General features: G+C 37.2%; 1 protein-coding gene and 1 pseudogene across 2 annotated transcripts in view; both read right to left on the bottom strand.

Annotated features, from left to right (window-relative positions):
- Positions 1-22,159, bottom strand: part of LOC131689447 (sodium-dependent nutrient amino acid transporter 1-like) — a 61,510-nt gene extending 39,351 nt beyond the window's left edge. For both annotated transcript variants that reach the window (XM_058974539.1, XM_058974540.1), the window contains exon 1: positions 21,829-22,159. The gene's annotated coding sequence lies outside the window, so the exon portion shown is untranslated. The remainder of the gene's footprint in view (positions 1-21,828) is intronic.
- On the bottom strand, positions 218-22,464 carry LOC131687042 (ribosome biogenesis protein BOP1 homolog; annotated as a pseudogene).
- Between the last annotated feature and the right edge of the window lie 714 nt (positions 22,465-23,178).

The following is a 23,178-nucleotide window of genomic DNA, read 5'->3' as shown; positions in this document are numbered from 1 at the left end:
ACCAATCGGTGGTTTTGCTTTGTCTACTTTTGGGTTGAATAGCAGGAATTGCTACACTGATAGAATATATTCGTAAATCGCTACGAATTAGTTTCGTACTGACAATTTTCATAAAATACACGAATTTTTCGTACATATGATGAATCATTCGTAGTTCCATTGAAACACTTTTATTTTTTGTTACGAGTGTTTCGTGAAATTCACGAAACGACTTTCGTTGGCTTATTACAAAACGGCTTCATTAGGCAAACGAATTGTTCACTGTTATTTACGAAAGACTTAATAATATTTACGAGCACCATTCGTCAAACAGTCAACGTCAAAAGAGCTTCAATAGAGGTAGAATATGGAGTCCTTGTTACTATACGTCGCAGGATCTCACCGGACGGAACAACACACACTGAATCAGCCCCTTGCTCTTCGGAAATGGCAACTGTGGCTGTCGTTTGGACAACTGATGAATCAATACTGAACGATTGGCAAGTTCCAGCATGACAGCGGCGAAGTAATCCCCCCGCCCGTGCCCCGTAACCTGTTTAATGCTCTTGAAATGATTGATAACAATACGGATTTCCGTTCATCTTCCGTATCTTCCATCCACTGGACGACAGTGGCGATACGTTAATTGTAAACTACTTCGTATTTTGGTGCTTCCGCCAGCAAATCGTCTGTTTTTCGATTGATTGAATTGTCGTCAACCTTAGGATTAACTGTCATTAACTGTTCGGACACCAGGACACCACGAGCGAACGATGTCCCTCGTTTGAATAGTTTGAAGGAACGTGCTGTCGAGACTTCCCATACTGAAAAGAGAACGATAGGAATTGATAGCAGAGACCAGATTAAAGCAAACACGCTTACTTTTGACCGTCTGATCGTCTGAGCCAGTGACCAGATATTCTCCGTTCGGCGCAATGCTAATGGAACGAATAATATCGGTATGCGGTTGTTAATCAAATTCTGCAGCGTTGGGAACGGTTGCAAATGCCTCGGAGATGAAAGTTTTGGAATTAGATATTACAACAAACAGTAACCCGAGTTTATTTACCACCAATACACAAATACAGATCCAAGCACCGTAAGAACCGTTCCCGATTGTATTTGCCGAATTAGGGAATTTCTCGGAGCGAATTGTACTTTTGAGGGATATAATGCAATTTTCTTTTCCACGGTTCTTCCCCGTGACTGTTCCATTCGGCCAGTTCTCGTTCGTTAAATAAATATTCCAGTTGTGGATTGTAGAAATCAACATGTCCCGGAAGCAGTCTCTTAGGAGCAACAACATGATCATGAATGCGACGCATTCCTTCCTTGATCGGTGTCCCAAACCATGTAGAACTTAGGGCCTTTGTTCAAAGCGGCTTGCTTTTCTACCTCGGCACGTTTTTTAATCCAACCCATCTTGAGTGCATGAACAAGGCCAAGGATTTTCAGCTTCTCCGATTTACTTGGCAAAAATGAACGCTTTTGATCCGTAATATTACGAATGGGCATCTTTTCTACTTCTGATGTGAACCACTCGATCCAGGGCTGCAAAGACTAATATTAGAAAACTCACTGACGAGCGATAATTTAAAAATAACCTGGTGATTGTCGTACTGATCATCCGGATTTCTCCCAGCCGTAATACGCTAAATGAGCCGAACGTCTTCGTCACTCAGCACAATATTTTGACCAGTTTGTGGATTCTTAACTGTTCGCCAAAAGTTCGGATCTTCCATCTTTTCAGGAAATAATCGACGGCATCAGTTTCCGGCAGTTTGGTCAATTTGTTTACATCTTAATCGTATCCAAAGTGTTTATACTCATCGTAACAGTGCATCGGAATGTTTCCCACAGTGTTCCTTATATCCTTCTCGTCCGATGTATCTCCAGCAGCATACTCGTCCTGGTTCTTGAAGTGCGATTTTTTTCTGGGAAGACACCTACGCCGTTGAAATCCGATAAATTGGTTAGTTTGCTCGCCTGGTCACTTTACTTTCAACCTATGTGCATCTTACCTCGTCCGATTTATAAAAATCGCTGGCACTTGCCTGGCCTGCGGATTCCGTTGTCTTTAGACTCGATTTGGGATCGTTCTCATTTTCCGTCCCCAATTCCGTTTCCCCGCAAACCAAAAATTACTGAACGCACGTACAAACGACTATCAAAAATACCACGCGATTTCCTGAACCTCTTTCGCTTCAAGTTGATCCAGAATCTGGATCAATACGGATTCAGTTGAGCCATCGCGAACTGCTCGTTGGTTTTGTATGAAGAAGTTTGAGTTTTTCTCTACCGGAGCAATGTCAAATTAATATGATATTAAATACGACAACTTTCCTAAGATGAACGAATGAATTCATGCGACCAACGAAATCGTTCGTAATATACACAACCGTTTATTAAAATAAACGAAACATTTCGTTTCACTCACGAAAAATAATGTCGTTATCAACGATTACATTCGTGCAATGTAAACTTCTTCGTACCATAATAAAATCGATGTGGCCACATCGATTTTTTAATTAAAAAAATAGATGTTGTCAAATATCGATCCCAAAAGATCGACTGAAAACAATAAGAGGCCAATAAATACGAAAACTTTTCTAAGGTAATCGAAATTAATTCGTGGGACCAACGAAATCGTTCATCATATAGGGTAAAGTGCCTATTTTCACCATGCTATGCAAGGTGCCTCACTAATTCGTTAATTTCTTATCCTACAATCCTACAATGGAATGCGTAAAAATTGACATCAACAGTTTTGCTTCGTTGTTAAGAACCAATATAATAACACAAATTCGTTGAAAACAGTTAAATTCTTCTGTTTGAGCGCAACGAAAACTCGAATCGGGTGCCCTATTGTTGCGCTACCATTTGAGTCAATGCTTTGAACAAAGATGGCTGACACTGCTCTAACCAACGGCTTCAAGTGGGTAGGGTGATAATAGAAACATGGTGCAAATAGGCTCATCACCCTACACAAACATTTATTGAAATAAACGAATCACTTCGTTTCATTCACGAAACATAATGTCGTTATCAACGATAACATTCGTGCAATGTAAACTAAATAGGTAAAATTTACGAAAACTTTCGTTCATTAAGCGGCCATTTCTTCGTACCACAATAAAATCGATTTGGCCACATCGATTTTTTTTAAATTAAAAAAAAATCGATGTTGTCAAAAAATCGACTGAAAACAATAAGAGGCTAATAAATACGAAAACTTTGCTAAGATAAACGAAATGAATTCGTGCGACCAACGAAATCGTTCGTAATATACACAAACGTTTATTAAAATAAACAAAACATTTCGTTTCATTCACGAAAAATAATGTCATTATCAACGATAACATTCGTGCAGTGTACATTAAATGTGTAAAATTTACGAAAGCTTTCGTTCACCAAGCGGCCATTCTTGTTCATGAAATGAACGAAACCTACTGTTTACAATGCACGAAAATAATTCGTTGCAGAAAATGACGAATGAATTCGTGCATTGCATGATCGATTTAATTATATTTACGAATTTATATTATCAGTGTATAGATTATCTTCGCTACTTTTTGAAGACAAATCAAAACTGAAACTGCTCAAACATAACTCAATCTCCTCGTCCACAATCTATCCACGATATCTCTCTGGTATAAAGGTTCGTCATCCCTATCGTTTGTTTTAATTTATCTGACCGTATTATTCCATTCACGACTCGTGCTGTCAAAAGCACTTAACCCGGAAAAGAACTCTTCGAATCCTTCTCGAACGAGGGTCATGGACAGGTTTCTTGCTCGATTGAAATGACACTGAATAATAAATAAGATAGGGATGGTGAGTCTTTATACCAGAGAGATTCAGATACTTTAACCACAGTATCCAATTAAAACCTACCTTTCAGTAGGCGCAAATCCAGTTCAGTCCATCCGTGCTTTAGAAATACCTACAAAAGCATGTTAGTGGTAAAAATGCATCACGTGTACCACGAAATTACTACTTGAGGAAGCTAAAACATTTTCCTATACAATCAACCCGAGTTTTTGACGGAATTCTATCTGTAGCTATTATTTTGTGCGAAAATATCACCCCTCTTCACTTGGCGTTTCTTTTCGAAACAATCTTATTGTTCTCATGTTCAGAACACTTTTTCAAATACACTTTAATCACACACCACTACAAAAAACACCCGCGAAACTTTAATCGTTTACTAACTAAACTTCAAATTTTCTGCCAATGTGCAGATAACCGAAGGAAAATGTCCGAAAATTCTCATTTGTGCGTTTGAATTTTCACTTTGAATTCCATTTTTTCTCAATGTAAACAAGCGCGTCGGTGCCTAGCAACAAGCGTGCGTTCCTGGCATCCACATATCTTCACCTTAACAAACTTTTTTAAATGAGAATTTCAACCCAACGCACACACAGGTATAAAAATAACCCGACGCACTTTTCCACCTACATTGCAGAACGTGCACTGAAACAAATCCAAACGTTAATTCTATTTGCTTCAAACCGCTTAAAATTCATATTAAGAAGAAATGCTATTGTTATCACGCGCACACATACCTTCTATGTGTCAACTGTATAAACTATGTATGCACACACATAAGTTATATGTGCATATTGTTATAGAATGGAGTTTTATGTGCCTAATAGTTATGAAATGTGAATGTAAGATTAATATTTCTTGTAAATACACACATTAGGTTTATGTGCCAGCAAATAGTATCTATATGCCTCCGTTAATTGCAAAAATCTATGTGTAAAATCAATAGGCATAACGTTTACTTTTTTCTGAGTGTGTGTACGCGACTCGAACTTGTCGGATTTCTATCTGATTCGTGCATGCAAGGGTCGTGCTATAAAGAGGACACGATGGACTTTGCACACAGCGGGAAGGCGGGTGCAAGTGGTACAGGCACACGAAAGGTTCGTACACAGTTTGGCTGTGTGCGGGTTACCACTGCCGAAGTTTCATAGCGTCTACCGCTTGTTGTACCGTCCGGAGTTATATTCATGGCGTTGCTCGTTTGGAATGCAAGCAATGATTCAAACAGCCAGGGGGTACCTCTAGTAGTAGTATCCATGTAGTACGAAGATTACGCAGCACGTCAAATCGGTGAACATTTGTCTACACATTCTTCAATTTTTTTTGCATGAGAGATATTTATGTTCAGATAAAACTACGCAATTTTCTAGTAAATTCGATTATTCTTTCTTATTCGCCTTCGAGTTACGATGATGGGATCGCATCTCTTCGGGGATCAAGTCTCTTCAGTCTCCCGTACCGCGATCCGAAGAGCTTTCCATTCCCTCGTCATTACAATTTCCGACAGCTCTTCAGATGTTGATGTATTAGCCATCTTATTTAGCCGAGTTTTACAGTAAAAGAGATATTTTATCTTATCCAAACATGTAAAATTCTATTTTTAAGCAAATACTTCGCAATATCGTGTACGCAGAGCCCTAGTGTGGTTCTCTGGCGCCCTTGGCGGAATGTCAGTTTTGTGCCCCTTTGTTGTTTACTTTGGCTTTCTTTTTCAGTTTGAATTCCGCCCAGAAATTCAGTTATTCTTGGGAAAAGCATACTTATCCTAATTTATTTTATGACTTATCGTCACTTAGTTTAAGAGGTAAAACATACTTTCAGCGCTCTCTCAAAGCTGGCGTCGTTGGTGGGATATTGTTGACAGTTGCGACATTTGTAAACGGTTGCATCATTACAGCGAATATGCTACGGTGAAAGTGCAGTTAAGTGTCCGAAAGATAATCCAACCAGAATGTAATGTGTATCATAATGTTCCTAATGAAAGACTACTGGTTTAAAGGACAATTCTACATAGTCATTTGAATACAACAAAAGTTGTATCACATTCCACTGACACAAACACAGGAACAGGTCTTCGATAAGACAAATTGCATTCGTGAATTAGGGTTATCAATACAAGCATCGTTATGATGTAGATTGTTCTTTCCTCACATGAGAAGTTTTACTGATTTGACAAGGCCAGAGACGTAACCAGAAATTTGGTTTGAGGGGGGGGGTCGTGTTTAATGGAAATTGTTGATTTTTTGAAAATTCTAAAATGTAATAAGAGTTTGATCAATTATATAAATTTAAACAATATAGGTAGACTAACAGATGCCAATTTAGTCTACATACAAGGAAAACCAATATGGAACAGTTTCTTATATAATATGTCAATGAAGTCGAAGAATGTGATCTTTTCAAGTGGGACAAATTTCCGAAAACTTTCTCAACAGTCAAGATCACATAATTTCGAAGTCATCAACTTTGAAAGTTTAACAACTTTGACGAAGTTTTCCAACATGAAACAGCGCATTTTTTATGTAGAAATTCTAGAGATTGATTCTTCTAGAGGTAATTATATGGAATTAACTCTATAATTGTATATCCAGACCAGTATACTTAGGAAACAAGTTTTAGGAGCGGTTAACTTGTTGGTGGATTGTAGATTACCGTGCACATTATTAGATTTAAATTAGCATGAATTACCATCTAGACATATAATTTCGGAAGAAACGAGGCAGAAATATCAGTCGTTACAGATATCTCCAAATTTCGCCCATATATGCTCAGAGTTCGGATCTTCTGTCTAATGCAAGCAAATGACATTACTGTCTACAAGTCCTTTATGAAGGACTACAGCGTCTACATGTCCGTTCATGTAGTTGAGATCGATGACGTGGTTACCGATTTGATTTGGTCATGCATGGGGTGAATGGGGTACGCTGTTTCAAGGGCTCTTTTCTCCAGTGAGAAGAAGGTGGAAGGCAATCGCACAGGATGGGACAAAATTGTCCTTTCAGAATTGTATCGGGTGACCTTCTGCGCGTGTTTTTCGACAAGGTTAGAGAGAATCTTGAGGATGATATCCCTTAAATGTCTCTCTAAGAACTATGGCGAATTTTTTTTTTTCCAAAAATAGAGATTTGAAAGTTAATTTGGTAAAAGGGACATATTAAAAAAAAATTAGACGATACTGAGAGTGTTGGTATATTCAATAAATTTTCATATAATAATGCCATAATTGAAATATATTTGCTCAAACTTTCATGGCAAAATACTGAAAATTGAGCGAGTGAAATTGAATCTCCGAAGGTGCCTCGTCGAAAAATTGTTTTGCGATGTATATCATAACTCAAAATTTACTGGACCAACGGCTTTGAAATTTGAATTTTGCATCTCTTAAAACACTCTGGAACAATCCCCAAGAGCTTCAATCCACTTCTTTTTGATATTTTGTCACAATTTAATTAAGTCAAATAGTAAAATCAATTAAGCACGCGAAAGGCTTGTAATTACAAAAAATATCAATATTTTTGGATGTAGAGGCTTGTCATTTGACTTTAGGACTTTGGCTTGCCTCCACAATGGTTAATATTTACCAATACGACTTCACCAGGCTGGACACTGATGCAATTTCCTATAGGTGTGTCTTATGGGGAGCAGCAACTACGTTGCCCTAGGGGTAAGTGTTGCGCCGTCATATATCAAGTTTTTTATTCGAATAAATAGTTAATTGATAAGTTGTATATATAATTCCATTCCCGTCGCAATCGCTTTGCAAGCGGAATACCTAATTACCCCGCTACAGAACAAAATCAAAGCAACTCAAGGAAAACTAGTGCACAGCCAGAACCGAACCGGACCGAACTCGAAGGGGGTGCTTCTTGAGTGGCGTTCTAAACGAACTGCTACGATCTTGCTATATCGTGTTCTAAAGCTGCATAAAAGGTTTCGCTTTGTTACTGCCAATCCCGTTGAGATAGCTTCTATACTTCCTACTGCGTGTACTGGTGGATACCTGGTCAACAGGTCGCTGGGTGTTCTTGTTCTATATAGTTAAGAGGCGGAGGGCAAGCGATCATCAACTCGATGCGTGTAAAGAAATTTTCGTCTGATCCTGTTTGTTGCTGGGCATTCCTGTTCGGTTTTTTGCTACTTACAACTGCCAATCTTCTGATGTCTGGTAACACAAAGTTTCGATTATTTTTTGTTACATTCGCGGATCACTGATTCGCATAATTATTTATAGTAACTTGTTTTATTGCGTTCTACTCGAATGGTCCAGATATATCCAGAACTCACGTATGAATAATATGCAGGAACCCACAAGTGCGATGGATTGAAAGATATAAATTGAATTACATGTCAAATTTTTGTACCAAGTCGTTGATACTGATGCATTCTATTACTTTGCAGTTTTCTACTTCCGTTATCTTTTTAGAACTTGACTGCATGTCTAGACATCGCACACACGCTCAAACTAAAAAAAAGTTCAAGCCTACATTTGACATTAGCTACCCAACAGCTAAGTGTTTATTCCCAGTGAGTTTATTTGAACCACGAGCCCCTCACAACTGTCTACATATGTTTTACTGCTTGTTTATGCAATTCACGCATCCATTGCTAATAAACTTAAACGGTTACACACTCATCGCACAACATGAAAATCTCCATAGAAGTTAAGTTTGGCTGAATCATCGAGTATGCTCTTGCAAAAAAAAGAAGGTATGATTCGAGCAGGAAAAAATAGCTATCGACTCCATTTCATAACAAATAACGTCTCGAGTTCGAGTGAATTTTAGAAGTGCCTCTGGATTGTCTCAGTCAACATTGATACTCTCGCAGGTGGTAGTCTCTTGTATCAAGATGCCACTGGTAACCTATCACTGAATGTTAGCGCCTATTTGGAGCTGTTGCTGATTTTACTATGAGATCAGGTTTATTCCTAATACGTATATTTTAAAATGAAACCTTACAGATTTCTGTCCAGGACACCAGGCAATATAGTTGTGACCCATAACTATTAAAAAGTTTTAACCACTTTTCAAATGCTTGGATACGGAAATATTTTCATTTCCTAAGAAGAAGTAAGACAATTTAAAATATGAAATAGCAACTTAATAAACATGTGGGGTCCAGGAAGGCGCAATTTAATGAACAAAAGACATGTGCATAGGCGGTATAGCAAAGCTCCGAGAAGCAGATGATCTTTCGGATCATTTCAGAGCTGAGCTTCACGGCGTACATTAGTAAATTTAAAGCTTAGCTAGCAACGTGCTGAAGATTTCATCACTAAGCTATGTATGTGGCTATATGAAGCCGGCCGTGTGCCTAATTAGGAACCGTTAAATTAGTGACTGCTTGCTGTCAAGGGTTCAACTAACATAAAACAATGGTGACATCAATTAGCATCGTAGAGCATCGAAATATTGCAAGCTGGTTGTAGTACCGAGTGGAACTTTTTTCTCAGTAATTTTAGTTTATAAACGAACGTTTCCAGAGACTGGTTAAGGATAAGCACAGTAGATCGCCCGTTATTGCCCAATTGAGTTTGAAAAATGATCTTGTGAAGTAACATTGTGTTGTCTGTATGGATCTCGACATACAGATTAACATCGATGCCACGATCACGATCGAATGCAAATCAGTTAGGTTAGGGAAGAAAGAAATATCCGATTCATGTTACTGCTACAGATCGGAAGTCCTCTGGTATGTGCATATGGTTCTTTGTATGTAGTTAATAATGAATTGTTTAATATAATCCGTACTAGTACAAGGTGCCAAACCGTGTAGGCGAATTCCCGTCTGTAGAGATGGTCGGGTTCGGGTTTTTGGACCCGAAACCCGAACCCGACCCGAACCCGACGGGTTTCGGGTCAGGTTCGGGTTCTGTAAATTTAAGCTTCTCGGGTTCGGGTCGAGTTCCGGGTTTTCAAATTTGAAATTCTCGGGTTCGGGTCGGGTCCGGGTTTTTGAAATTTTGGACTTTCGGCTCGGGTCGGGTTCGGGTTTTTAAAATTACAAATTATCGGGGTCGGGTCGGGTTCGGGTTTTGAACAAAACAACCCATCGATTTCATGACACTGTTTGCGTCTATACACAAAACGCAGTCTTTTTTGAAGTGGTGAATTATACTTCGTGATACGAATGGACGACACATATAACCATACCAAATGTTAGCACAACTGAATCGCTAGAATTCGTCGTATTTTCTGGTGCTCCAATATTGTATTTTTTCATTCTTGCATAAAATTCCGTCTCTTCAGATTCGCAAACTCCCTGAATTGTATAATTTTTTAAACGAACATTCATGAAAGAGCATTCAAGAATACGTGTTTCACATCTAAAATCTCTTTGCGATTTATTTTTCATGATAATTAGTAATAAACCAAGTCAACAGGAATTTATCGGAAAATATCGGTTCAACTTTCTATAATGGAATATAAATTTCGACAGGTACTTTAAAACCGATACTTAGGCCGCGGCGGCTTTTTCTCTACGTAAAGGGTTTTGTGGGGTACATTCGTACCCCAGAACTAAAATCGCTCTAGTATGTCTAATTTTTATTAAATTTATAATTAAATTGGATAGTTTTATTCTAAAATCATTCGTAAAATAACCTGTTTAAAATTATATGTTTTGACTATTTAATTATGTAATATTTCATTTTGTATAGAACAAGTTTTGAAAATACGTCAAAATTCCCTTTTTTCTTCATATTGCTATAACTCCGCTAGTTTCAAATCGATTTTGACCATTTATACGACGTTGTAAAGCTTATTAAATTTCCTTTTGAACAATTTTTTCCAAAAACCGGTCAAAAAGTATATTTATTCCGATGCTTTTTTGAAAACCAAACGCCAATACAAACGTTAAAAATACAGCAATATGCAGTAACAGAGATGAAACAGGAATAGGTAGAGCCGGTGCATTGTACGTGTATATAAAGTAAGTATGTTCCAGAGCCTGGGCTGCAGAAGATAACGAATCGAATGATGCGTCTTGCATACTATATACAAATCATATTCACGAATGTGTTTTGACTCTTTCATCTGCAAAAGCAAAAATTACGATACCGATCCAAACGCATTTTCTAGATACTTTGCTATAGTGCTTTGTTATACCCAATAACATATACTATTATTCGGCAGAGTTGAAACTTATACAATTTTACACAAGTTTCTCGCTTACTATGTATCGATATTTTGCTTTTAAAAAAAGATATAATTTTTTTTTTGAATTATGCACACATGACAAAACAATAACGCAAACGGTTTTGTGGGGTACATTTGTACCCCAAACAAACTTTAAACAAGCACTGTTAAATTGGTCAAATAAACAAATAGGTTGTACCTACCTTCACGGAAGTTTAATAATCAAATTGGTTTATGATAAAGATTGCTTGCAATTAAAAAAAAACTGTAACGGAAAAATAAGGATTTGAACTCATAAATTTGGTGGTACTTTGGTGTCATTATGGCGGTTCAAATTTAAAAAGGGTACATTATTTTTTTAAAAGGAGATAGTTTTGGCCAAATTTACTTTCTAGAGCCTATCTTTGTTCCATCAAACCTAAACCAAGCTTCACTTCCGCCAGGTTTCGTTGTTCATGACACTCATATGGTGATGGGTTAATAGCACCACTATCAAATCAGTGGTACATATAAACAAGCACTTTCTGTCAGATTGTTCCCGGGCTGAGCTGTTACATGATCCGGATTCCTTCATGAAAATACATGAATTTTCATGAACTTAACGAATTGATCGCTAAAATTTGGTGTATTCTGTTGAAGCCATTAACGGATTTTTAAAAGTTTGGAGTCGTTCCGAGAGCTCCATTGGAGATGACGAAGCATCTCCATTGGCGCGTATAATCTGAAGAATAAAATAACTTAGATACCCAATCATAGATCGTCCTAACGCTAATGATGGGACATCAAGAACACGTCAGAAAATGATTGATACCCTTCGATACAGGTTTGACCGTTACAACCAGTAACGTGGGTGACGTCATGTAAACTGTCGAATACGAATTTCCAATTGCCATAGCTTAATTTAATACATGTAATAAATTATACTAAACTGCCTTGCAGGAATGGTTTCTGATAAAAAATCAGAAATTTTGGTTAAGTACGACGGGCAAGGTTGTTGGAAACTGTGACCATTAAGCTTTATGTTTCCCAATGAGTTAGCCGCCGATTTAACTTAATTTCCGGTTAAGATATCAACGATTTATAATTTTCTCAGAACGTTACAAATTTGACGTTCAATAATAGTAAATATAAAAACGGATTCTACTCGGCAGTGATTTGTTTTGCCATATGCAGATATAACTCAATGCGTATGGTGCTACTTCAGATTTGAGTGATTCTACTATTCTTAGATGAGTCAAGGGTCCAGCTCGGGTGCCTAGAATTAAAAATCTTCGAGATCTTTGGTTGATTCTCCGTATTAGCAAGTTGGATTCGGATCGGGCTTCTCAAATTTTAAATTTTCGGGTTCGGGTCGGGTTCGGGTTTTCAAATTTTAAAATTCTCGGGTCGGGTAGGGTTCGGGTTTTACAAAATCTTCATTCTCGGGTACGGGTCGGGTTCGGGTTTTTAAGTTTTAAAATGTTCGGGCTCGGGTCGGGTTCGGGTTTTTCAAATTTTATAATTTCGGGCTCGGGTCGGGTTCGGGTTTTTATATTTTCAAGCGCTCGGGTTCGGGTCGGGTTCGGGTTCTAATAAATTGAAACCCGACCATCCGTCTGATCAAGGTCCATATACACGAAAATCTTGGTTTTGACGCTTTCATATTCTAAGCCGTGTAGCATGTTGTTCTTTGCTACGGACCGTTCTCCCGAAAAAGAGCGAAATTTATTTTGTGGTTTACTCGCAGTTGGGACCACGAAGCTTTGCTGTGTCTATACAGGGTGTTTGGTTCATGAGTAAGAATCTCTCGAGGGGTGATTTACTGTCATATTTGGAGAAAAAATCGTTCTACGCATACCATCAAATCTCAACCATTACAGAGTTAAATACCTCTAACTCAAAAAGTATACCTCGTATTTTAAATCTTTTAGTGCCATTGGAAAGGTGAGAAAATTTTCTATTGAATAATGTTCTCATATCTTTCAGATAATTAGTTTTAATTACCTTTTAGTTGTAAAGTAGTTAAAAGTTAGTGTTTTTGATGAGGCTTTTGTTAATTTTCTCAAAATAATGAATTATGATTATAGCAATATCTATTATTCGAAAGTAGGGTTTGAGGACGATTCATAATTTTTTCTTCAACATAATATTCCTATCTCTTCTCGTTTCCTTGTAATTTCACTTCTAAAATTTTCCTGTAATTGACTTGCAAGTTCTTAAAAGACTCTAATCTAAAAAATATGGTTTATATCGCTATTACCAGGGCTTCATTGGAATGGTGAGAAAATTTGCTTTCAATGTATGTACAGATATCTTTTAGTTAAGTGTACTACATGACTTTTTACTAGTAAAATAATCTAAAATTTGCGTTTTTTTTGTGATTTTTGTAATTATTCTAATTATTAATCAACTAAATTTATCGTCACTATTGTTCATTTGGTGCCCCTTAATATTCTCTACAACTTGTTATTTGACACTTTATCCCTATCGCTTTTCATTTCGCTGCAAATTAATAGTTAACACAGCATGACCTCATCACAAATGTAATGGATTTGAAATCGTTGTTTTTGCATATGAAACGAGAAGATAAAAATGATTTTGCTTCGAAACTAAAGGAGATAATTGAATGGAGTTAAAGGAAGAATTGTAGAACTTGCTGAGGTGCATTAATTCCATAATAATAATGGTGATGTTTATTATTTACTATTTTAAAAAAATAACGAAAATGCTAATAATAATACTAACTTTAAACTAATTAACTTCTAAAAGAATACTAAATTCACTTAACTGAAAGGTATTAAAACATTTTTCTCCGAAAAAATTTCCTGGCTTTCGAATAAAAATAAGAAAAGGTACAATAAGTGCCATACTTTTTCAATAAGAGCTAGTATTAGTGAATATGAGATAAAAATATCCAAGTTCAATAACCCAAACACATGAAAACAAGACAAGATAAGTGTATCATGTCAAAGAACAAATTATACAACTTTTCAAGACTAACAATTTGAATTATTAAAATAGTGATGTTAACTATTAAGATTTTCGCGAAGTGAACGAAAAATCGATCAAAATTGTTAAATTTTAAATAAACTACTGTGAAAAGATTACTTAACCTCATTAGCTGAAACATTTGTGGACATTTTTCAGTGAAAAATTTTCTCACCTATCCAATGGATCTAAAAGATTTCAAAAACAAAGTATATTTTTTGAGTTAGAGCTATTTTAAGAGAAATTAGTTTTTAACACAATAAGTTCAATAACTTAGTAACGGTTGAGATTTCATGGTATGTGTAGAACGATTTTTTTTCTCCAAATATGACAGTCAATCATCCCTCGAGAGGTTCGTAACCATGAACCAAACACCCTGTATGTCACACGTACACGTTATCCTGTATCCTGTTCGCAATCAGTGCATTATTTGATTTCTGATCTGTGCGAGATGAGAAAGCAGACTGAAATCGAATATTGTTTCGGAACGAACCATTTATTTTAGCGTATTTTTATTTCGGTGATAAATGACGATAAAATGGATTGAAAACTTATTCAAATAAATTGTTATTATTATTATGTAACACCTTTTGCTATTTTTTTACGAATTTGGGTGAAGCAAATTTATCACTCGGTGACGAAGCTTATTGTGGAATGTGTTAACTGCCATGCAAAAACTATTTAACCGATTTATTTCAAACTATTCTATGTAAAAAATACCTAGCCCCATAAAATGGCGAATATGCTATTTTTCAACAAAACTGGTATTTTATGAGTGGAAAGCCTACTTAATTGAAAAATTGTCCCGTTTACATAGAATGTGTATGCAAACTTTGAAATAAATTGGTTAAGTACAGGATGCGCCATGTGGATGTATCCTATTTCCATTGTACAAATCCGCCATTTTCCAGCCGATTTTGACAGATAAACTCAATTCTGAAAGGTCATTTAGTTCCATTTTAGCTATGAGTCGATTTACACCAAACGAACGAGCTGAAATCGTAGCGCTTTACATTGAAAACGATCGGTCAATAGTGAAAACTGTGGTTATCCTAAAAAATATGACAGACAATCGACGCCTACAAACAAGACAATCCGTAATATGGTGAAGAATTTCTTTGAGTACGTAAAGTTTATTCTAGCAATTCTAAGAACCTTGACGAACTCAAAACGTGTATACGAGCTGAAATTGCTGCGATTAAGTCTTAAATGCTTTCCAGTGTCATGCAAAATGCCTGAAAAGAGCTGCTTTTTGTGTATCAAATGGGGGTGGTCATTCAATCGACGTTGTTTTCCAAACCTGGTTTTTAATAAATGGTATAAAATATTCTAAAAAAAACTTGGTTACTTGTGAAAATCAGCTGAAAACTAGCGGAGTTGTTCAATGTTGAAAAAGGATACATCCAGCTGGCGCACCCTGTAGTTTTTGAATGGCAGTTAACACCCCAAATCGTGTTTTTTTCCAGAGACATTCCCCAAAAAGGTTCATCACTGAGTCGCTTGTCGATATTTTTGCGTGGAAAAATAAAAGAATGTTATTGAAATGATGCAGTATTATATACCAAAGGTTCGATCAATTTGCTTCACCAAAATTACTAAAAAATTACAAAAAAATGTTTTTACGCTGAATCTTTTACCCACTTCGCCTCCCTCCCACCACTAAAATAGTGGTAATGATTTAATATCTGTGCAATAAAAATAGTCAATTGAAAATCGGTAAAATAGAAAAGTTCACAAAAATAGGAAAAAAATACTATTCATGAAGCAACTTCTTCAGGTAGAGTCGTCAATAGGAAACACCTCAGTGGCTTAATCAAATACGAGAGGTTATAAAGAGAGCTGCCGCGTGTCTGTTTGAACCATCTGCTTTTCGCATGCCACACAAGTAACATCATGACTATAACGTCCGAACGGTACAACAAGCGATGAACACACAGCCAAACTACGTACGAACCTACCAGTACCAGTATCACTTGCATTCACCTTACCACGATGCTCGACCTGGTACCTTGGATTTTTAATGTCAAAATGTTTTCGGTGATTTGTAGGTACATAGAGTAAGGAGCCCATTCGCTCATAGGTTTAATATTTCAGATATGCGAAATGCGTTTTTATCACTAAGGTATCCGACTGTACACTTCTGTAGGTGTTTCTAAAGCACGAGCGAACTAAACTGGATTTCCACCAACTCAAAAGCCGGGTATTAGTTTGAGATTTTGGTTGAAGACGCTGAATCCCTGTGCAGTAAAGACTCGTAAACTCTAACGTTTGTTAACCATTTATTGGTCAATGTCATTCCGCTGATCGAGCACGAGACCTGCCAAAAGCACTTAATTCGAAGGAAATCTCCTCGAAACCTTTCTCGAATGAAGACTATTGAACAAACAGAATGGCAAACAAACGATGGAGATGGCGATTCTTTACACCAGATGGATTCAGCGCCTTTAATCTTCGATTGAGTTAAGTTAGAGTCGTTTTAGTTTTGATTTTGAACTTTTTGAAGTTGCGAAACTAATCTGAACCAATTCTTGGTAGTCAACCCAAAAGTAATCTCATCTGATCACGAGAAAGCACTGATTGGGTTTTATTGTTATCACAGGTTTGCAAGAGTTAGTATTTTATAGCAATTAATTTCTTTAGGGCATATTCAGCAGCGTAGGACAGAGACAATCATATACTCAGCAGGGTGCTTTGATTTATTATCTCAATCAGTTTTGTTGCGAACTTTAAAACTAGTATACACTGCTGTTTCCTTTGTAGCCTCATCTGAAACACGTTTAGAACTGTGTTTCGATTATACAAAGAGTATTCAGCACATACACTCAAGTCTGATAGATTGAGGAACACAAATTCGAGTAACGTAGTGACCTAAGAACAAGTTCTGGAGTTCTTCAGTTCTTGGTTCATATTTTTGACAGTTCTATAATATAAAACTGAAAATTGTAAAGCTTGAGCTTTCTCTCCCCAACAGCAGTTTGAGCGGGTATTCCTTCTAGTTAAAAATTCATGTAATTTCATGTCTTTAGCGTTACTGAACTCAAAACTATCGTTCTTAGTTCATCCAGTCTGAGTATCTGTGCTTCTCTATGGACTTAAAACACAGTCCTAAAAGTATTAATCAAGCAACCAACAGAACGGTGATGTACACTAATTTGAATTTTAAAACAAAACTTCGAAACTATAAAACAAAATGCTACACTGAGGATGAAACTGTTCTAGTTCCAGTTCCACGCTGAAACATCTATATAAAATAAAACGCTGAAGAACATGCACTAAGTTCATTATTTCAGTTTCAAACTGAATCCGGTTTAATTCCAAAATTGTCAAAATTTCAGATTGGTACGGTAATAACACTGTAATTTATTAAATGATTTTATTTGTTGATTAAGAAATAGTTAACCTAAAGATTGTTTGCTTAAGTTCATTAGCACATTATTGAAAATTTTGTTGGAAAATGAAATGGCATGTTTCGAGTAAGAACTAAATATTTCTTTTGGCGAGCCTTGGCTTCTTCATCACGTTCCTCAATATGGAGGTACTAGCTTTTAATATATTTTTTAACCGGAATTGGGAATCGAACCCAGGTAAGTTGCGTACAGGGCAATCGTTTTACCAACTACGCTTGTTAGATGTAGTCAAATGGAGGCAGAGTCGTAGCGTGCGGTTGGCCAGGTTGGCTCCAGCCAAGGGCGCCAACCTTAAGGTGGCGCTTAAATTTTGATCTGCTTTATAAAATAAGTTAGGTTAAGTAATGAAATAAGTCATAATAAGAGTGTCATTCACAGGTACACACAGAATTATTGTTTGAAAGTCGCGCTGAAAAAGAGAGCCAAAATAAACAGCCAAGGGGCGCATAACTGAGACACTACCAAAAGTGGCCGAAGATTACGCTACGGTCCTGTTAGTCCAGAATAAACAACGAATAAGACAAAGATTTCAAATTTCAACAGAAATAGTGAAAATTAGTGGAAACTTTAACCGCTGATTTTCTCTGTTTCATAGAAACAAGCGAAACGGACATGTGGTTATGGGCAGTAAAGCAGACTTCCTTTTTAAAACTGTAGCAAAGATCGTAGAGCTAGATCAATTGTCATCGAGAAGATAACCCCATGTCGTCCATGAAAATTGAAGTCTCCTCCATGCCGGGAGGAGTTCCGCAATATCACAATACATATCACGGTTCCTAACCTAGGTCCAACCAATCCTGCATTAAGTTGAATCTCTGGTTGAAATGTCACATGAGATTTTTGGGGTTCCTAGAAGCGTTGGAAACACCTTGTTTCTTGTCAAATGTCTAAGACCAGGTGCTGTTTGCTTCAGGTTTCTGGCAGAGCTCCCTCTTGCTGGTATATTGGACGGCCTCTCAAGAGAAAAAAAATAGTATAGCAAAGACCCATTTGCTTGAAATTAATGCAATACTGCATGCATGATACGCGACACAAACAACCGACCATGCATACGGTTCTTGTCGAAAAAGACGCAAAGCAGTCTCGCCAAAGGCGACACTAGTTTGAAGGGACATACCATTTTGTCCCGTTCGGTGCGACTGTCATTCAAAATCTTCGCTCGCTAGAGCAAGGGGTCCTTGAAACAGCCAACCCCGTCCTTCAGTAGATCCACGCATGCCAAGTTCGAAACGATAACTACACCATCGATTTAAAATTTGTGAGCAGGCATGTAAACGCGTTAATTCTTCTTAAAAGTCTTGTCGCGAGTAACATCATTTGTTTGCTTTAGAAAAAATATCACAATTCTGAGCGCATCTAGGCGAAGTTCCGAGATATCTGACACAGCTGAACATTTCTGCCTCTTGCGGAATATTAGAATATATTTCTTTAATTCGAAAGAGGATCAGATATGGTCGAGCATAGTTCAATGTCTTTGATGACTAATCTTGTTCGACATCTATTTTAGGATCGTTTGGGTCATTTCAGGAGAGTTTATTTATGCACAGGCTCAGAGTCAGACACAAAGTGAAAACTGAAGAATACAAGGGAAGAGACAGGAACCATGGGGGATATAATTTAAAAAACAAGTCTGAATCTGATGGAAAAGGAATAATGTGGTCCTCTATCTTCACACGGCATAGGGCTGGATGCAACCTATTTTATTAGGAAGTGGAACGAAGAATATGTGAAAAACTTAATCAGCATTGGATCATAAAAGCATCTTTGTTTCACTTGCTTGTGTAAAAAGATTGATGGGTGCTGGAATATAACCGGAATGCTGTGGCGGCCCTTGGACTGGTAATTTAAATTTAATGATATGCACCGTAATCAACCAATCAGTTCAAAGTTCCTAAAATTGTAACCCGATTTGAAATATTATTTGAATTTAAAATTTGAAATACAGTTGATTGAGTGTTTTCGGGCTTTCGATTTCCTCAGTGATAAAACGACAAAAAGAGGCTTTTGATTTCATTGGGTCTTAGGAGCGATGCTTCTTGAAGTCACAATTTTAGTTTGCCCTTTTGAGAGTTAAAAATTAAAAGTTTCATAGAGGCAACTTTTGTCAAAACAGTTTCCTTGAGAGAAGATACAAGATCCGTTGTTTCATGCATTTTTAAGACATTTGGCATATAAAAATATCCAAAAGCAGCCTTTTCAATCCCCAATATCAACTCCAATCTAAAAATTTTCAATTTCCATAAAGGCTATATTGAAAAAAAAAAATTCAGGGTGGCAGTAGGTCTCGTCGGTACATTATATCCTAAGCCATTTAGCATCGAAAATTCGGATTCAATTTCTGAATATTCAAAGGGTCCTTTTGTGTTTTTCACGTGTGAAAATATTTAGAACTTTGCCCGTTTTGCGCAACCCCTTAATCGTGTCCGATTGAGCTAAAATTTTGTAGATATTTTTTTTCTAGGTGCGAATGCTGTTGAGGTGCGTTCAGTTATTAAATTCGATGGTCAACTGTTTCCCATACATGCCATTGACACTCTAACATAAATATACAGTTTGGAACAGGAATTTACGAGAAAGGAACGACAGTCGAACATGAATGAAGTAGAGAGTAAATGTTCCTTTTTTTCTATCTACACACATTATTTTTTGAAAAAAAGCCAAAGTTAACACCAGAGGGGCGCAAACTGAGACTCCGCCAAGGGCGCCAGAAGACCAAGCTACAGCTCTGAATGGAGGCGCCATCATCAGCGGCGTGGAACGTTTTGGCGAACGGAATGTGTGAATGGCAATGCGAAAAACGCATTCAGATTTTTCTGATCGAATAGTGACGTTACGTTGACGTTCTTTTCCGTTGGCGAAAGATTTGAAACAGGCTTAACTGTTACCGTTTTAATTATTTAATCCTCAATATTCAAACAAACAAACAATTGAGTCTAATCAAACAAAATCACTCTCTCTTTCTGTTTCATCCTTTGTTTGGTTGATGACTCAAGCCAACTCAAAAAAATTAGTTCGCATTTGAAAACAACAAACACAAGTTCATCAATGGTGGCTTCTTAGGAATGTCAAAACTGTAATGTGTTTTGTTCACCACGGACCGGTATTTTGGGGATACCCGCTCGGGAGCAGTCGAAGGAGTTTGTGCCGAATTCTAGATTCGGTTGATAAAAAAATCATATTACGCTTTACGCATGTCAAGTTTGTCGCACGGCACAACTGAAAATATGCAACCAACTAGGGAACACCATCACACTATACGACTGAAGAGTCAGGTCTTATGACTTTCAGGCACATAGAATTCTATTTCCCATCAGCATCTTCATGCTGGTCTTTGCGATCAAGAGCATATACGATTTTCAGTTCATTTTATCCGTCGGAGGAAGGATGAATAAATCAATTTCGAAAAAATCCGCATTTGATGGAGGTGATAGTAATATTATCACATTGGTAGCTAAATGCATTTTTTGTCAAAAAATACTTGCTCATCCGTGAAAAGTACTTGCAGCAAACTGTAATAATGAGTTTTTTCCATGAAAAAACTTCTAATGCAGTAGAACTAAATATTACTACATTGGCCTACTACACGGAACATTAATTGTTCCCAAAATCGTGAATAAAGTGCCATGAAATCTGGAACAATCACGTTTTAACGTTATGAAAACAGAACCATTAACAAACATCATGTGGTTTATAACTTTGTCAAATTCCCTTCAGTAACGCCTGCGTAACGCGTTTTTAATGGAGCTGTTTGGTGTGATTTTATTCATAGATTTAGGAACAATATTCAGAGTCCGATTGTACGACGTGAACTGATTCATGATCAATTATATCTTGAACATGATCTGGTTTCCGTGATTGTGAATTAGGTCACAAAATCAAAAAATCTATTCTCGTGAACTATTGCACGGAACTCGAAACAAACCAAACTTAGAAAAGTTGGATTTCATGTTTCGTATGCCACTCGTTAGTAACTGACACTAATTTGGGGCCAGTTAAACGATAATTCAAAACTAATATCAAATTGGCGTCAGTTTGGTACTAAATTCAAGATTTCACACGACATATGTGTCAGTTACTTTCGAGTAGAATACGAAACATTAAATCTAAGCATCTGCAAACAAGAACTCCTGTGCTTGGCTACCCGAGACTTTACTCGGAATCTGCCATGTTTAGACGTCATGCAGGATTTAGTGTCTAAGTAGTGCCAATTCTACCGCTAGTTTAGATACATCGTCCAACTGGCATCAAGTCTGGTGCAAGTTACTGACTTGAAATCGCTAAAATTCCATGAATTCTATTCCATGAAATCAAAATTTTCCTGATATGCTTCTCATAGTTAGAAGTATATAACACCTACTTGGAATGTGTGGAAGAACTTCAAACTGCTACAAATACCTTGATTCTAAACGATTTTAACATTTTTCTGTTCATTTTACAGCCGATTCCAATAACCGCATGAGAACTGTTCGTCGAACTACCGTGAAATTATGCACTTAACAGTTCATACTAACCACAAATCACTTTGTTCTCAACTGTTGTCGATTGAATACACACGTTCCAAATTATAGCTGAAAATTCATATCTCAAAATCACTTCAACGGATCAAAATCCAATCGCCACACTTAATTTCCGCTCAAATAAAATTGCTCAACCTTCTGTGCCGATTAATCAAAACAAATAAGCACTTTATGTGCAGGCACCAAATCCAATTAGGCTCGAAAATTCAACCCAACTGTTTAGCACGCGAAGTTCCAAAAGCTTTCCGGCTTAGAAAACACACGAAAACCGTTTGCCACGTTTTCTTAACTGAACCGCGCGCGTTCACGTTCACCGTGAGACTAAGGAAAACATCGCATCTAAGCACTGCTTTATCCACCACACAACTGACAAACACGATGAGCGCGGTAATAACGGCCGGCGGCGCGAGAACTCGGAAGCACCTCCCTGCATACCGCTGCTGCTGCTGCTGCGCTGCTGCGGATCAAATAAGCCACGAGCCGGCACTGCAAACACACGGTGAACGTACTTCTAAGACACAAGCTGTTCAACAATTTACTAAGTCGTTGAGTCGTTGTTTTTGTAAACAAAACCGGCACGTCGTCGTAGTCGTCGTAGTAATAGCGAACTCTTAACGACGTGTTGGGCATGACTAGGTCGATCAGCGAATGCGATGTTTTTTTATGATTTCCGTTGGAATTTGAACTAATTGCAAGCGAGGGTAATGAACTGGAGTTAATTCGATAGTTAGTTGACTTGACCGATTCTTAAAACATTGAGACGGATTTATCAGATATTGAAAATCGTAGGCATTTATGCATTTATTAGATATGCATTTATTACAACTCAATGAAATAGCCTTCATCGAATTCTTCATCGATTCAGAGAATCCATCAATTAAGCGGGATTTGACCGAAATACATTTTAAAATTGTTTGTTTGTTGTAAATATAAAATAGACCAACGGCGCTATCAAGCTCGAGCAGCAGAAAAGGGGTTAAATAAAAAATCATTCAGGGATTCAGGTTCGTCGCCTGGTGTCGCAACTGCTCGTTGCACCGCACCATACATCCAAATAAAATAATAGTCTGCACCTATATGTAAACATCTTTGCCATGCGATCGCCCCTATAAATCGGGCGCCGCTGGCGTTCGGAGATGATCGAGGGAGAAACGTCAAAAAGAATTGCAAGTCAGCGAGGAAAAGTTGTACTCTACTAAAGTTTATTTGCCATTTGTAATTCACGATTAAATACTACAAGTACAGTTCAGTAGATTAATTATTTTAGTTGAAATCAAGTACAGTGCAGTAAATCTAAAATTATAGTTCTAAAAACAAGTGCAGTACGATAAATTGAAAAATTCT

Source organism: Topomyia yanbarensis, chromosome 3 (assembly GCF_030247195.1).
Source record: "Topomyia yanbarensis strain Yona2022 chromosome 3, ASM3024719v1, whole genome shotgun sequence".
Taxonomy (NCBI): domain Eukaryota; kingdom Metazoa; phylum Arthropoda; class Insecta; order Diptera; family Culicidae; genus Topomyia; species Topomyia yanbarensis.
Note: the sequence above shows the minus strand (reverse complement) of the source record. Positions and strands in the feature narration are given on the sequence as shown.